The sequence below is a fragment of the Ranitomeya variabilis genome, chromosome 2 (assembly GCF_051348905.1).
Source record: "Ranitomeya variabilis isolate aRanVar5 chromosome 2, aRanVar5.hap1, whole genome shotgun sequence".
NCBI classification, from domain to species: domain Eukaryota; kingdom Metazoa; phylum Chordata; class Amphibia; order Anura; family Dendrobatidae; genus Ranitomeya; species Ranitomeya variabilis.
Window position 1 is genome coordinate 215,812,546 of NC_135233.1, and position 18,592 is coordinate 215,831,137.

Sequence of the window (18,592 nt, forward strand, 5' to 3'; positions counted from 1 at the left end):
CAGTTTTGTAGACTATGATAATCAGAAAAATTTAAGGACAGTAACATTGGTAGTTGAGTCCAAGGAAGTGGAGGTCTGATGGTCTCAGAGGCCTACTGCTACAGGCAACACCCATGAAGGAGACCCAACCAGGAGTGTTCACATTTCCAAACGTTATTGGCAGACACCACCAAAGTAGCATCAATTTCAACACAATAGAAATAGTATAATAGGGACCGACAGGTCTTCCACTACGCCCAATCCAGCAGATGAACACCCAACCAGGAGTGTTCACATTTAAACAAATGAGGGCCTTACACCACAGAAGTGGTATAAATGTCACGAGAGTAGAACCACCACTACAACCCCTTTGTATACCAGACAAATGCCCTTCCCCCATAACCTCCCTCTCCAACATCACTGAAGGGGAGCTTATTTGTCTCCTCTCCAAATAACACCTCACCACTTGTGCACTAGAGCCAATCCCATCCCATCTCCTCCCCAACCTCACCACCACACTTATCCCATCCCTAACCCATTTCTTCAACCTATCACTAACTTCTGGTAGCTTCCCTTCTGCTTTCAAACATGCCACAATCACGCCAATCCTTAAAACGCCAACCCTTAAAACGCCAACCCTTGATCCAACCATTATGTCCAGCTATCACCCAATATCGCTACTCCCATTCGCTTTCAAACTTCTGGAGCAGCACGTCTACGCTGAACTTTTCTCCTACCTCTCCTCTAACTTGCTCTTTGACAATCTACAATCTGGTTTATGTCCCCATCATTTCACTGAGACTGCCCTAACCAAAATTACTATTGACCTACTTACAGCCAAAGCTAATGGACAATACTCTATACTCCTCCTTCTAGACCTGTCCTCTGCTTTCAACACAGTTGACCACTGCCTCCTACTGCAGATCCTCTCTTTCTTTGGCATCAAAGACCTTGCCCTATCCTGGATCTCCTTATACCTTTCCAACCCCACATTCAGCATCTCCCACTCTACCTCCTCATCAAACCCTCTCTCTGTGTTAGAATCTACCAAAGGTCTGTTCTAGGACCCCTACTCTTCTCAATCTATACACTTGGCCTGGGACAACTCAAAGTCCCATGGATTTCAGTACCACCTTTATGCTGATGACACTCAGATCTACCTCTCTGGCCCAGACACCTCTCTGCTGTCCAGAATCCTGGAGAGTCTATCAGCCATATCCTTCTCCTCTCGCCTTCTCAAACTCAGTGTGGACAAATCTGAACTCATCATCTTTCCTCCATCTCACAGATCTTCCTTACCTGATCTACCTATCACAATAAATTACATCATGCTTTCCCGCGAACCGGAAGTCCGCTGCTTCGAAGTAACCCTTGACTCTGCCTTGTCCTTCAAACAGCACATCCAAGCTCTTTCCACCTCCTATCACCTCCAGTTCAATAATGTTTCCAAAATCCGTCCTCAACCCTCAATCTACTAAAATGCTTGTGCATGCCCTCATCATCTCCCGCCTCGACTACTGCAACATCTTTTTCTGTGGCCTCCTTGCTAACACTCTGGCATCTCTCCAATCCATCCTTAAATTTGCTGCCTGACTAATCTCTCTCCTCACTATTCCTTCGCTTCTCCATTCTGCAAATCTCTTCATTGGCTCCCATTCCCTCAGAGGAAACAGTTCAAATTACTAATACTGATCTACAAAGCCATCCATAACCTGTCTCCTCCATATATCTCTGAACTAATCTTCCAATATCTTCCCTCATGTAACCTCCGGTCGTCCCAAGACCTCCTTCTCTACTCCACACGTATTCACTCCTCACCTAATCGCCTCCAAGACTTCTCCCAAATATCCCCCATCCTGTGGAATACTGTGCCCCAACACGTCCGAATATCAACCACATTCGGATCCTTCAGATGGAACCTGAAAACCCACCTCTTCAGGAAAGCTTACAGCCTGCAATGACCCCGCTGCCTCCTCACCACTACCGGAGCTACAGCCTCACTAACACTGGCTACGCAGTACTGAGGTGGTGAGGATTCACTCTGCATTGTTGGAACGCATGTCTCATTAAGTCAGAGGTTGAGGGCATAGGTGGAGGCCCTAGAGGAGATAGAGGAGGAGGCAGAAGCAGTAGAGGAAGTGTTAAATGAAGAGGTTGGTCCTGCAAGCCTTGGGAATTCCAAGACTTGTGAAGCAGCGCATGCCCCCACAGCCACCAGAGTCACCCAGTGCCCAGTCAGTGAGATATAATGCCCTTGGCCATGCTTACTCATCCAAGTGTCTGTGGTGAGTTGCACCCTGGCAGACATAGATTTAGTCAATGAACAGGTGATGTGGTCTGTGACATGCTGGTGTAGCGCAGGCACAGCTATCTTCGAAAAGTAATGGCGACTGGGCAATTGGTACTGGGGGACAGCGATGGCCATCAGCTTTCGGAAACTTTCTGGCGGAAAGGCAGCATTTCCATGGCCAACAGATTGGAGATGGTGGGGGTCAACCACTTAGCTTTGTCATGCGTAGGAGGAAACAATCTTTTACAGGCTGGCTGCAGTGCTGAGAGAGGGCGGAGTACGGTGAACTGGACAAACTGCTGGACCGTGAGAGAGGTGCAGGCAGAGAGGTTACAGTGGATTGCAAAAGTTGTGGTGTGCTCGTTCTCTGAGATGGGTCTAAAACAGCAGGCATGTCTGCATCAGTTACAGCTGACAGTGGGCTCTCAGTCAGTGTGACTGGAGCAGGTAAAGGACACGAGGTTCTGTGGTCGAAGACCTATGTCTCAATAGTTGGTTACAGAGGAGGAGGAAGAAGCAGCAGATGCAATTGATGGGAATTGATGGTTGTTGAGGTCCGCTGGTCAGCATTTTAGCGCAGTGGGATTCCCAGAGTAACGCATATTGATTGCGCATGTGAAGGTTCATACATGTAGTAGTCAAATTATTGCACTTTTTACCTTGACTCAATTTTTCTTTGCAAAATTGGCAACATACGTAAGTTGGCTCATCCTTTGCAGTGTCAAAAAAGTCCCAGGCTAGGCAATCCTTGCCACCCCCTGCAAGCTGCAGACCTGCGGACGCTGCTGGTAATAGCCACAGTTGTGGCTGAGGATGCATTGTTCGTCGTGGCTGTATCACTTCGTGTCTGTGATGTACGGCGCAATGTAACCTCCTCATCTTCCTCCTTAGATGACCTACTCAGCTATGTGCCTATATGTTCACTCCAACTTGGATCTAACACCTCATCACCATCATCCTCTATGTTATCACATTTCTCGCTCGTTAAGTCGCCCTCCTCCTCTTCCTGCCCTGACAGCATAGTGCAGTCAGCGTAATCCTAATGATCATGATCACCTACCCGGGGGTAATGTCTGATGACAAGGGTCAGGATGCTGCTCAGACCCTACTTCTCCCTGCCCCGGATCCAAGCTAAAAAAATTTGGGACACCCATCTATGGCTCCGTACAGGCAGTTGTACGGTTGGAGAGTTGGGACACATGGGGAAGCAAGAGGAATTTGTGTGCCACCTCTGCGGACTGTACTGGGTGTGATGTTGAGGTTGAGATAGAGGAAGAGGAGGAGAGGCCATTTGAAGCTGCGCTTGCCATCCACTCAAGCACATGCTTTTTCTGGGCCTCATCAACAAGGCGTACCACTGTGTGTCTACCAAAAAAAGGTAGTGGAGTAGCCCATCCAGTAACAGAAGTTGTCAAATGTTTTTGCATAGGACGTGACGTTCTTGGTACAAACATTACCACCTACCCCACGTACACCTTGAACACCAATCCTAATTCCCCTTCCACCATGGCCTCGCTTTTTCACAGGCATGTTGCTCAGATAGTGTGGTAGGAGCACAGTATTAGCAACAAAAAATTAGATTTTAAACTCTGCACCATCTCTGCAAACAGCTGAATTTCAGCGGCAGTAAATTCCAAGGTGAAATATGGAGTGCTGTATCGTGTTAGTCACAGAAGAAAGAATTGTTTAAGTGTGGATGAGGAAAGAAGATATGCTACAAACCATTTGAATGTCAGATGTCCCCTACTGTATGACGTTAGGAACAGAGCAATTTTTTGGTGGCCTCTGTATCAGGCCTCTATAACACACTGGATGCAACAAACTATTTGAATGTGAGATGTCCCCTATATGACACTAGGAACAGAAGTGTCTTTTGGTGGCCTCTGGATCAGGCCTCTGTAACACACTAGATGCTACAAACTATTTGAAAGTCAGGTCCCCTACTGTGTGATGTTTAGCAACAGAAAAACATTTTTTGTTATGTGCGTGAGATCTGCAGACAGCTTAATTTCAACCCAACAAAATGACAAAGTGTGATACGATGGGTTGTCTAACTTTTTTGAACTGAAAAATTATAATTTTTTTTTAATGTGCGTTAGTTCTGCAGACTGTTTCATATCACCACAGCACTAAATGACAAGGCGGGATACAGCAGGCTGTTTCACATTTAGCTAGTAAAGAAAGATTTAGAACGCTATACTTGTGAATGGAGCACAATAGAAGCAGTGCACAACACACTTGTAGGACATGTGCCCTGCTGGCTTGGTCTGTGGACCTCAGTAATGGCCAAAAAAAAATGCTGGAAGGTAAATTTAACAGCCACACTGGACACTAGCTAGCTACGCTATCTTACTGATATACAACCACGTAGCTAATTAGCTAAAATCTTGCTGCTAACAGTGGCAGCGTCAGGAGCAGCCTCTCTGCAATGTTACAGTGTCAAAATGGTGCTACAACAAGATGTCCGCTCTTTATATAGAGATGGACATGTGATTTCAGCAGCCAATGACACAAGCCATGGTGTGTCAGGACATTGTGGATGTTTCCTGTGCCCTGATTGGCTAGCCGCAATGTGCACACAAATTTAGAAAAAAAAAAAATGACTGTTTACAAGAACGCCGCGCCTCTGAGCTCTGCAAACCCCCCTCCCCTAATCAAACACGTGCCAATCGCTCATGATACACCACCATTATTGTTGCAAAAGTGCTGAAAATACTTTTGTGGCAGCGCAAATATTTTCTGGCACTTTTTACCGAATGTTACCGATTTTATAACATTTTGCTTGTGTTTCCGATCACGTATCTAAATGTGCCATATTCGTGCCGAATTTATGTTTGGCGATCGTTTTCCAAACAAATTCGCTCATCACTAATCAAGACCTGCAATGCTAGGACTTAACCCTCACCTACCTGGCCTTGCTACAGAGTATAAAGTCTGTTTTATTAACCCCCATTTAGTGCAACTTTTCTGTCCTCTCATAGGACTTTTTTTTTCAAAACCCCGATCAAGATGTATATCTGTTGGACTTGGATTCCACTACCTTCTGCCCCAACAGATCTTCTACAGAATGTGGCTGTTGGTCTATCCATCCATGTATCTCCAATCAGCCCATATCAAGCTCACCCATTTTATATCTAACTATCTTAAAGAAACCCCAATCTGAATATTAGACATTTCCAAATGATTGATCACAATCTACAGGCTGATTCCTGACCGTGGACCAATAGATCACAAGGTGACTGGCCATCCTTGATGACTCTAATCAATATAAAAAGCAATCTAGTTACCTCTATTTTTACACTGTGGTCACTGATCAGTGGATAATGATCATGAATATTTAAATATATACATCTAAATGTATAAATATACTTACATATATTCATGATCATTATCTACTGGTCACCAATCCGTGACCAAAGTGTGACTGGCCAGGAAAAATAAACTTTATTTATCTAATTTTCTATCTATTATCCTATCCATCTACTAATCTATCTACTCATCTATCCATCCATTTATATCTAACCACCTATCTACCCATATATTTCTTTATCACATCATCTGTCCATGTATTATCTATTATCTATCTATATATCTATTTATTATCTATCATCTGTTCATTTATCATCTATTATCTATCATCTGTTCATCTAGCCATTATTTATCTATATTAAAACCTAAGATAGAAACAAAATGAGCATATACCCTGCTGTAAGCAAGTAAAAAGCAATAGTGCATATAAATATTGCAGGGTACTTAGTAAACACTGTTTTTGATTAAAAAAAAGCGTAAAAGCCATCATCCCACCAATGCCAAGGTGCACCCAATCAGGACAGTCCTAACCTCGAGTAATAAAACCTTTTCATGTATCAAAAGTTAGCTGAATGTGAATAAGGGCCAAGCAGGACTGGGACCCAACTGTGGACACCCAGCAATGGGAAGCTATACAAATATCATGCCCAGCTCAAAGAATGGGAGACCACACTATCTATATTATCTATCTATTATCTATCTGTCTTATCTATTATCTGTCATCTAGCATCTATCTATTATCTATCTATCTATCTATCTATCTATTATCTATCTATCATCTAGCATCTATCTATTATCTATCTATCTATCTATCTATCTATCTATCTATCTATCTATTATCTAGCATCTATCTATTATCTATCTATTATCTATCTATCCATCTATTATCTATCTCACTATCTATCCCCATATCTATTATCTATCTATTCTCTGTCTATATATCATCTATCTATCTATCTATCTATCTATCTATCTATCTATCTATCTATCTATCTATCTATCATCTATTTATTAACTATCTATTATATATACATCCATTATCTATCCATCTATTATCTATCTCACTATTTATTCCCATATCTATTATCTATCTATCTATCTATCTATCTATCTATCTATCTATCTATCTATCTATCTATCTATCTATCTATCTATCATATATCTAATATCTATCTATTCATCTTTCTATCTCATGTCTGTCTATATCTATCTCATATCCATCCATCCTTCCACCCATCCATCTTCTCTCTTTACATCTTATTTCCTACTTATTGTCATTTCTCTCCATTTCTTTCCCATTCTGTAATTGTCTCCCGGTCCCCCTTGTTTTCAGTCACTCTCCCTCCTATATCACATCTCCCCCTCCCCTGTACAGTCTGTGGCTGTGCCAAAAAATGAGAGATCCAAATTAGCGCAAGCTCCATCCTCTAGAAAACATTTAGCTTCCTGGCCGGGCGGGATCTGCCCATGAATAATTGAATCTTTTCATTCGTTGCCCTGTTGAATATTTATAAGGATTTTAACATTTACAACAATGCGCTCTCCAGGAGCTGTTCTCTTTGTATTGTCACAGTTTTTCCTTTGTTCTTTCTGTGACATTTCCTGATATTTTTTTTTCTAATCAAGCTGCTTTTCTTGTAGATAAAGTGCAATGGAAAGGAGCCCAAACACACGTATGTTGGCTGGGTCCCCCACGTTGAAATTCGGGGACTAATGAGAGGCAGAAAATTGCAGTTTGCGTTGCCGCAGCCTTTTCTTTGTGACTTGGGATATGTTATATAATAACATTAAAGTGAGCACTACACAATTTATTTCCTAGTTCGTGTCTGTAGAGGACTGGAGAGACTTTTTATGGACCTGGCAGCTGGCGATGTATTTGCTATTAGAAACAATGCTGCACGTTATTTTCAGGGCTTTTGGTTTCCTCTCGTTCTACAACTACAGATGAAGTAGACTTATGTATGCCATTTGCTACAATCTGCTGTAAAGTGTGCCCACATTGTATCTGGAGCAAAATATTACCTGGCAGCCATGGCATGAGATCATCATAAATCTTAGCATTACATTTTTTTGCTTAAATACTTGTACTTTAGGCTAAAAATAATTTCTGCAATTGGGTTTCAGTGAAAAATTTGCACCATTTGCCTTATATAGCAATTATGTTGCATTGCCTATTGCACACGGCCAAATGAGTTAACTGAGAATCTGATGGCCTGATAGGAGAGTTTGTAACATTTTATCTGTCTTTTATGAGCTCCTCTCAGCTCATTTATGACCACAGATCACATCAAAGATAAATGTGCAGGAAAACAAAACAGTCTGTAAAAGCCAAAATGGTGCAAAATTTTCAACGAAACTCTACTGCAAAAATGATTTTCTAGCATGAAACATGCATGTAAAGCTAATCCGTCAGCAGTATTTTGCTAAGTAAACTACAGACAGTGTCAGGTTGGCAACGTTAAACTGATTAAAATGATATCTAGTGTGAAGAAATCCTTCTTGTGGTTCTTGTGTAATCAGTGTTAGAAGTTTTCAGTTAATGAGATTCTCGTAAATCGGGGCAGGACTGTAGGAAGAGTCTCATCTTCCTGCTCTAAGCCAGAGAAACCAAGAAGAGACCTGCCCACAGGCTGCCCTGAAGCACAAACAGTCTGTCTCTGTGATGAAGATTATGTTTGTGCTTTGGGGCGGCCTGTGGACAGGTCTCTTCTTGGTTTGTCTGGCTTAGGGCAGGAAGATCAGACTCTGCCTACAGTCCTGCCCCAGAGCACAGGCATATCATTAACTGAAAACTTCTAAGACTAATTACACAAGAACCACAAGACTGATTTCTTCATTCCAGGTATCATTTTAATCAGTTTAACAGTGCCAACCTGACAATGCCTCTAGTTTACTTAGTAAAATCCTGCTGATGGTTCGCTTTAAGTAATAATAATAAAAAGTCCTCAAAAGGTGAATAATCCCTTTAAATAGGCTAGCCCGCTAAATACATTTATCCACAGTAGAGGTGATTAATATTTGTCCATTGTGACCCCAGTAATTCAAAGAGCAGGAGTCCTAAAGTCTTCTGAAAGGAGCAGTAATAATACGTGTGACCATTATTCCATTCACTTCTATGGGATTGACGGAGCAGCGGTCAAACATATGCATTACCGCTCTATTAATTAACAAAGGGGAATTTGGGACCCCTGACTTGGCATTACTAGCTGACAAATGTATGATGGGTGTCTAGCATTCATGCATGATCAAGTGTTTTGTAGTAGGAAGATGTAAGGATAGAAGGAGGAAATAAAGGTTGTCTATATAACGTCCCTTTATGATATTTTAGCATGTACCTACCTGTATAGATGGTTCTGGAGCCAAAACTGTAATTTATGGCATCTTAACGGAAGATCATGGAAAGAACCCACTCTGGTAGCTCTATATTCTTACATCTGAAATATTGGACATGGCCTCAGGTTTGTCCTAGGAACATAAGGAAGAAACAGATTACAATTCTTTCTAAACTTGACCTGCACTATTTCTATCTTCTACTTGGATCACAAACAATTCAAGAAAAGCTCTAAGGATTTCACAACTACCGTAGTATGATGAAGGTCACAATCTATCAAATCATGGTAGGCGATGGAAACAGAATTTAGAACTGGAGGATTCAATTTTGGTCCCAGTTTCGAACCTACAGCAAAATAATAAAATTTGAACTTAAGTAAGTTCTCTGAACAGCATTTTCTACATTTCACATATAAAATAATTTTAGATTATTATTTAATATTTTGTGGCTGACCTTTCAGAGTTAAGTATTCCATGCATTAAATGTCTACATTTTTTACATTTTTTTTAACAGACTTCTATTCTTTTTCCCTAAAAATAACATAATAAAAAATGCAAGGTAGTTGCAGGTCACAAAGGCATCACCTGGAGGGGATTATATTGGTGTGGAGTGTTTGGATATAAAATTTTACTAGTAAAACATGTGAAATAAAAATAGTTTGCAACACACACACACACTTTGGGAGGTACACAGTTATAATCATATGTCTGGATTTTGTGGGATTTTATGTTGTATTTTTTTTTTCTAAATAATTATTTTTGCCCTTTACAAACAGATTTGCCCAAGAAATGCAAAAACTTGGGGGGGGGGGGGGGTGTTTGCTCATCACAAGCAGCTATATTATCATTACCTGACACAGCTTAATTTTTTTTCTGTAAAATCTATTGTGACGGCTTGCTGCTGCATTCTAGTGCATTAAGAATAAAAAAATAAAAATGTGTTATAGTAATTTAAATGTAGCAGAACAGATGCCAGACCCAACATATTCTTGATCAATCACAGCAAGTCTAGCACTACTGGCACCTCTCTGATCTCTCTTCTTTTATTAACAGAATCTGTGTATTGTTTTCAGACTACTACATTCATGTTCTTCACTGCTACAGTTGAACAGAACATTAGTATAACATAGAGTATGTATCTAATGTGGTCTTTTTCTCCCTTTCTCTATGGCTGAACTGCAAACTCTCATATCCTTTTACAATCCTAGTGTGCAATCAATCTGTTCTGCAAAAAGTATTTAAAAGCCAAAATCAGGAGTTAAACCTACAGAAAAAAAACACCATAATTGAAAAATTCACCTCTTTTCCATGTTTTGGGGCCACTCCTGGTTTTGGCTTATAAATACTGATGAAATGCTGACCAAAACTACTACCTTTAGGAGACAGTGTTGAGAGCTGCTGCAGAGCATCTCCGAATCTAAGTAACCAGGTATTACAAGACCCCAATAGAAACGGAGCTTCTCAAGGAAGAGCAGGACCTATGGTATAATCAACCAAGACATCTTCATTCTTTAAATGGAAAAACCCTTTGAGGGTCCCTAGTTTTATTTAGTGATTCTTCTTAAATGTGCTGTAGCCATTATTTTTGTATTTTCCGTTGCGTTGCGCTCACTAATGTTAGCCCACAATGACCTCTGTTGGTTCATATGAATGATCGTATTGATTAAATATAGGGCAATATTGAGGTCTGAAATCACTTCCACTGACTTGTTTCATGAAGTTAAGGAGCAATTCACATTCTGGCTGAGCATTAACCATTGCCTAAGGGTCATTATTTACTAAATCAGGCACAAGGACTGTGATATTCTGTCAGCAAGGGATACAATATCCATATACACCGAAAGCAATGAGTATAGCGTGCTTAACCCATTACTCACTGACACAAAATTATTGCAGGCTGAAAGTGTTTGAATATTTGAAGAATTCAAAAACATATATATAAAAAAACTAAAATCCCTGTAATTTGTAAAAAAACCCATTAAAAATAAAACCTCAATTGAGCATGTTTGAAGGGTTCACCACCAGGCACCCTCTGTTATTATTATCATTAGTAGTCAATATGGAACAAATAATATCAAGTGCAATATCAGGTGCAAACAGTAAGATTCAGCACCAAGTATTGGACAGCTCCACCACTCTGTATGTAAAACTGGAAAGAGTGCATTTCTCTAAAAGGATTTTCTCATCTTCAGTCTTCAGGAGCACGCTACTCCCCCAGCCTCCCGACTTCCTGCTTGCGAGGGGGTAGCTCTGCCTGTCTAGTGTTGGAGGAGTACAAGAGCTCTGAATCTGTCTCCTTGCTTAGGAAGCGGGCGGCAGTGGTATACTGCAGCGCACCGTACATTATTCTTCAGAAGTATGTATCCGAAAAGAGGAAAAAATATATATTTTTTTGTGCATGCTTTACGCTCAAATTTATACATAGATACAGATAAAACGTATGCACCAATAGAGTATTTTTACAGAATGACAGGTCTTCAGCCTGTGGTTCTGTCCACCAATCATGTTTCATGGTTCCATTATGGTCATTTGTACTTTAAAGGGAACCTTCAATGCCCCCAAACCATTTGTGTGACTGTGTAGCCCTTTAAAATGTGAGCCAGTTGATCTCTTTATGATCCCAAAGCGATTATCTAGCATTGAGAAAGAGGGGTTTGAAGTTCAGTATATACAGTCATGGCTGAAAGTGTTGGCACCCATGAAGATATTTCTCCCAGAAAATTATTACAATTACACATGTTTTGTTATACATGTTTATTTTATTTGTGTGTATTGGAGCAATACAAAAAAAAATTGAGAAGAAATAGGCAAATTGGATATACTTTCACACAAAAGCCCAAAAGGGGGCTGGACAAAATTGTTGTCAGCCTCAGCTTAATATTTGGTTGCACACTCTTTGAAATAAATAACAGCAATCAATTACTTCCTATAACCATCTACAAGCTTCTTACATCTCTCAACTGAAATTATGGACTCTCCTTTTGCAATTCTCCCAACAGCAATTTTAACATCTCTCCACCGGTGTTCAATGGGATTTAGATACGGACTCATTGCTTACCACTTCATCACTCTCCAGTGCTTTGTTTCCATCCATTTATGGGTGCTTCTTGAATTATGTTTGGGGTCCTTGTTCTGCTGGAAGACCCATGAATTAGGATGCAAACTCAGCTTTCTGACACTGTGTACTACATTGTGACCCATTGTTAATCTTCAGATTTCATGATGCCTTGCACACAGTCAAGGCATCCAGTGCCAGAGGCAGAAACAACCCTAAAACATCTTTGAACCTCCATCATATTTGACTGCAGGTATTGTGTTCTTTTCTTTGTATGCCTCATTCCATTTTTGGTAAACAGTAGAATGTTTTGCTTTACCTAAAAGCCCCATCTTGATCTCATCCGTCCACAAAACACTTTCATGGAAGGATTTTGACTGACTCGCATACATTTTGGCAAACTGCAGTCAAGCTTTTTCATGTATCTGTGTCAGCAGTGGGGTCTTCTTGGGTCTCCTGCCACAGTGTTTCACTTAATTCAAATGTCGCTGGATAGTTTGCTCTTACACTGATGCACCCTGAGCCTGCAGAACAGCTTGAATTTCTTTGAAAGTTGATTGTGGTGGCTTTTCCACCATCCGGACTATCCTGCGTTGCAACCGTTCATCAATTTTTCTCTACTGTCCACACACAGGCAGATTAGCTGCAATGTCATGAGTTGGAAACTTCTTGATTATGTTGCGCAATGTTGACAAAGCAACATCAATTTCTCTGGAGATGGACTTGTAACCTTGAGATTGTTGATATCTTTCAACAACGTTGGTTCTCAAGTTCTCAGACAGTTCTCTTCTAGTGATGAGCGAATATACTCGTTACTCGAGATTTCTTCTTGATTATGTTGCGCAATGTCGACAAAGCTACATCAATTTCTCTGGAGATGGACTTGTAACCTTAAGATTGTTGATATCTTTCAACAACGTTGGTTCTCAAGTTCTCAGACAGTTCTCTTCTAGTGATGATACTCCTCCAAGTATTTTTTAGTGCTCGGAGTTTTAGTTTTCTGCGCAGCAGCGGAATGATTTACAGCTGTTAGCCAGCATAAGTACATGTGGGGGTTGCCTGGTTGCTAGGGCATCCCCACATGTACTTTTGCTGGCTATGAAATGTAAATCATTCAGCTGCGGCGCTAAAAACTAAAACTCCGAGCACTAAAAAATACTCGGAGGACCCCCGAGCATGCTTGAGAAATCTCGAGTAACGATATTCGCTCATCATTATTCTCTTCTCCTCTTTCTGTTTTCCATGCTTAGTTTAGCACACAGACACAATGCAAAGATTGAGTCAACTTCTCGCCTTTTTATCTAGTTTCAGGTGTGATTTTCATATTGCCAACGCCTGTTACTTGCCACAGGTGAGTTTGAATGAGCAATACATGCTTGAAACAAAGTTGTTTACCTGTACCCTCACCTACTGTATCCTCACCCATCCCTTGTAGATTGTGAGCCTTCGCGGGCAGGGTCCTCTCTCCTACTGTACCAGTTATGACTTGTATTGTTCAAGATTATTGTACTTGTTTTTATTATGTATACCCCTCCTCACTTGTAAAGCGCCATGGAATAAATGGCGCTATAACAATAAATAATAATAATAAATAATAATAAAAGTGCCAACAATTTTTTTTCTGGCCCATTTTGGTGGTTTTCTGTGAAATTATGTCAAATTTGCTTTTTTTTCTCTGTCTTTTTGTGTTGTTCCAATACACACAAAGGAAATTGATTGCTCTTATTTATTTCAAAGAGTGTGCAACCAAATATTAAGCTGAGACTGACAACAATTTTGTATAGCCCCCTTTTGGGGTTTTATGTGAAAGTACCGTATTTTTCGGCGTATAAGACGACTTTTTAACCCCTGAAAATCTTCTTAAAAGTCGGGGGTCGTCTTATACGCCGGGTGTCGTCTTGTACGCCGAGTGCAGACACCAATGTGTATATGGTGGGTGGGGGGGAGTGGTCCCGATGATGAAGAGGGGGCGTCTCACAGGAAAGTGAGGAATGAGTATCCCCCATTACCTCATTGTAGCTGCAGCGTGGGGTCTCTGTGCTGGGGAGAGGCGGCGGCTGCTGCTCCTCTTTGTGCCACGTGGGTGCTGTGCTGTGGGGTGGCGGCTCCTCTTTGTGCAGCGTCGGGGCTCTGTGCTGTGGGGCGACGGTGGCGTATCTTCGTGCAGAGTCAGTCGGGGCTCCTCTGGCATTTCCTCAAAGCCCGGAGGCCCCGGCAGCTCCATTGATCTCGGGAGACGAGATCTGAATCTGAGCATGCGCATCGCAGCAATGGAGCTGCCGGGGCCTCCGGGCTTTGAGGAAATGCCGGAGGAGCCCCAACTGACTCTGCACGAAGATATGCCGCCCCACAGCACAGAGCCCCGACGCTGCACGAAGAAGAGCCGCTGCCCCACAGCACCCACGCGGCACAAAGAGGAGCAGCCGCCGCCGCTCCCCAGCACCCCACACTGCAGCTACAATGAGGTAATGGGGGATACTCCACTTACACTTTCCTGTGAGATGCCCCCTCTTCGTCATCGGGACCACTCCCACCCAAAAGGCACATTAGTCACCGGCCCTATAAGACGACATACGGCGTATAAGAAGACCCCCGACTTTTAAGAAGATTTTATATTTTAACTGGAAAAGTTGGTGGGTCGTCTTATATGCCCAGTTGTCTTATACGCCGGAAAATACGGTATATATCCAATTTGCCTGTTTCTTCTCTCTTTTTTTTTCGTGTTTCTCCAATACACACAAATAAAATAAACGTGTATAACAAAACCTGTGTAATTGCAATAATTTTCTGGGAGAAATACTTCATTTTCTGGAACAACTTCAAAAGTTGCCAACTCTTTTGGCTGTATGTGTCTGAAAATGCATTGGAGGTGTGACTATGCACTTACAGCTTCTCAGCCTCATGCTGTATTCATAGCCTAGTGCCACTGGGTGATTGACAGGACATTGGCTCAGATACCCGGCAGCGTGAAACTGAGGAGCTGCATTGGAGCCAATGACCTGCCAATCAACAAAAGGAGAATAGCGATATTCAGGGATTACAGAGTGAGGCTGAGGAGCTGTAAGTGCATCATCACCCCCTAAATCAGACACCTTAAAAGAAACCTTCAAAACGCGGTTTCCCGCCATGGAATCATTGCTTTGGGGGACAAGAAAGAATCAACTAGCTTCTCTTTTAAAGGGCTACACAAACATATAAACTGTTTCAGGGTGTAGAAGTTTATGACAGGTTTCTTTAATGTGGAACAATAGATAACCTCTGTTTAGCACAGTCATAACTTTTAAATTAACAGTCAGGTAGTCTCAGGGGATCGCAAAGGAGGCAGATATTTCAGATAGATGGATAGTCCACCACAGCTCCAGCACGGTGCCTCCAATGGAGGATAAATGCATCCTGATGAAGACGGGGCACCGTCGAAATGCGTTGTGGATTCACCCAAAATACCTGTGTCCTGTAGTTCCTAGTGCTCCACTAACCGTCATTTTATTTTACTATAACATTTAAATTGTTTGTTATTTAGATGGGTCTGTTCTGCATAAAGATACTCGTACATGTTAGCATTTTGTGAATGCTCCTGCCAAACTTAGGAGGACAGTGAAAAGGTCATAGCAAATACATTTGTAGTGTTGGTAGAATAGGTAACATGTCATTAAAAGGGGTATCCTCAAGATTGAAAGTTCTCTCCTATCCTTAGGATAGGGGATAGCTTCCCAATTGCTGTGGATCCAAGTGATGGGACCTCCACCGACCCTGAAAACTGGGGAGCCCTGTGTGAATTAAGCGATGGTCAATACTGTGCACTGCCGCTTCATTCATCCTTACTTGAGGTCTGAAGACTAGCAAAGTGCAGCGCCAATCTATCTCCAGCGATCTCATTAAGATTAAATATAGCAGTTCAGTGCACATGATCGACAACGCTATATTCAAACGGGGCTTTGAAGAGCCCCAATTGTCAGAATCAGTTGGGGTTACAACTGTTGGATCCCCAGTGATCGGGAAGTTATTCCCTATCCTTTGGATAGGATATAACTTCCAACATTAAGAATACCCATTAAAGCATTTAGCCCTGGTAACAAGGGGGAACCAAATGCTCTGTGCCAAAAAAAAAACAACAATATTATAAATGGCCAATGGGAAGTGTGAGACACTATTACAGATTTTGTCTAGGGACTTCAAGGTTCGCCATTACTGACGTAGAAGGGATTGGGAGAGTCCATGCAGAGCACCAATATGATCGTGAACGATTTGCTTAGACTTTGTGATTCCCAATGATTAGTAGGAATCCTGGTATTTATACAATGTTGCTTTCATTACTTGTATAGTTTTTAAAACTGTGATGAATGAGGTACAGAAGGAAGGGATCATTTGCGGTCTTTGGCTAAGAGCCAACATGATAAATATGGGATGTCAGCCAGACTGCTTATATTGTCTGGAAACTGCTGTATAGCAAAATAATTTATTAACCTCTTCCCGCTGCAACCAATTTCTATTTTTGCTCTTCCTTTTCTTCCTCCTCGACTTCCAAAAACGTTTTTTTTTTTTTGGTTTGGGGCTTGTCATCTGCAGAAGAAGTTGTAGTTTCGAAGGACACCAATCACTTTATCACATAATATACTGAAAAATTGAAAAGCGGTGAGAAATTGGGCCCCTTTCGTATTTCCTCCATTTTAGTGTTTTTACTTTTACAGCATTAATTGCAAGGTAAAAATGACCTGGCGACATGCTTGTTCAGGTCAGTACGATTATGATGACACCAAATGTAATTAGATTATTATGGTGGTAAAAAAAATAATAACTTTGTTATGCACCATGGAGCTGTGTGATGTTTTATTTGTGCAAGAACTGTTTTTATTGGTAGCATTTTGGGGTGCATGCAATGTTTTGAATGCTGCTTATTGCATTTTTGGGAGGAGTTGCAGAGACTAAAAACAGTAATTCTGACATTTCCTTTATGGCCTCTACCACATGAGTTGAATAATTATTGGTAGTAAAGGCCAGAAAAGAACAAAACATAATTCGCCTGATGAATTCCTTATCGTTCCAGCTCCCCTCTGTACACATGACCACTGCTGTCAGTCACTGGATGCTGAAACAGACAGCATGAGAACACAGAAGTAGGTGATGTACCCACTGAATTATAATAGTGGCCAAGAAGGCACATAACTATGGAAGAGGGCTGGTGAGGCCATGCTGGGTACTTAGCTGGGGGAGTCAAGTAGCAACTGTTTTTTATCTGAATGTAAAAATGATTTTTAACCCCAAACACATGCATTTAAGTAAATACCTAAATGCATATATTTGGGGTTCAAACTCATGTTTGCATTTGGATATCATTAAAATATGGACAGTGAAGGGTTACAGTATTTAAAGGCAAGCAAAAGTGTCTATAAATATAAATTCGACTGGCTGCAGTTATAGTTTTTCATTGGTGTCAATATGAGTTATTAAGAAAAAACAGCAAGATCTGCATGATTTTTTTTCTCTTTTCCTAGGTAGAGTTTTGTATGTTCCAGCTGGACGGAGATTCCTGATAAGTGTACAGAGTCGGGGCAGTGGGAGTGGGAGATTTGTGCTGGAAAATTAAATAACGGAAAACGCTTCATTGAAGCTGTGGGTGAAGTAATGAAAGTAATAGGATGTCTGCTGCGAACATAGGCTGTGCTCAAAATATGACAATGAGCAGTAAAAGGCGGTAGGGATTTTTATCCAATACCTGAAAATATAGGAAGCACAGAATGCCACTATGGTGAGTGCTCGTCGTTGCGGAAAAAAAATGGAGACCTCCAATTTATCATTTGTTTTGTTTTTTTAAAGTATTTTTTCTTTTTGTCTGGTGTTCTTCATTGCAAATTTTTGCACCAAATTCTTCAAAATGGCACATGCGGCTCATGAATTTTACACAGAGTCAAAAATAGTCTGTATCTTTGGCTTTAACTTTTCTTTATTTTTGTCTAACTTTTATTTAACTTTACTGTATAGTCCAAAGAGTCACACATTACACAAAATGAGGCAAAAATTTCTGGCGTATAGAAAAATTACTTTATTCGGGAGTACTGGAGTACATGTGTTCAAAACCCTTGCAATTTTTCAAAAAGTTGCAAATGATGAATCAGGTGAAAACATCTGGAAAGACAAAACCCCACCGACATTGTCAAACTTAAAAAAAAACAAACAAAACAAAAACACATAAAAGTGATGTAAAAATGCACAAACATTTGGGTCTTAGAAAATGGCACCTAAAACTTATTTTACCCACTAAAATAGAGCCAAAATGGGACAATTTAGATATCACCTTAACCATGCTGACCCAAAAAAAAAATACTGGAATTGCAATTTTTGCATTGCAATTTTGCCTCACTTGGAATTGTTTTACCGTTTTGCAATACATTGTCTGGTAAATTTCATTTAAAAATACAACTCGTTCCACAAATTTATTTATTTTTTTTTAAATCGAGCCCTTATAAAGCTATGCAGGCAGGAAAAACAAAAAAAGTGATGGCTCTTATAAAAAGTGGAGGAAAAAAATAAAAAAATGCAAAATAAAAAAATCACCTGTTCATTAAAGGGTTTAAAAAGCTTGGACAACCCTGACTCCATATTACATTAGTGATCTCCCATGATCATCACTT

General features: G+C 40.9%; 1 long non-coding RNA gene across 3 annotated transcripts in view; it reads right to left on the minus strand.

The window, feature by feature from the left end:
- The window catches only part of LOC143809256 (uncharacterized), a 165,997-nt gene that overhangs the window by 73,448 nt on the left and 73,957 nt on the right, over positions 1–18,592 (minus strand). For 2 of the 3 annotated variants that reach the window (XR_013222178.1, XR_013222179.1), the window contains exons 4-5: positions 9,160–9,254; positions 8,918–9,043 (exon numbers count right to left, since the gene is read on the minus strand). This is a non-coding gene — a long non-coding RNA (uncharacterized LOC143809256). Of the gene's footprint in view, positions 1–8,917; positions 9,044–9,159; positions 9,255–17,542; positions 18,087–18,592 lie in introns of those variants that run through there. The other variant, XR_013222180.1, reaches the window with a different exon arrangement.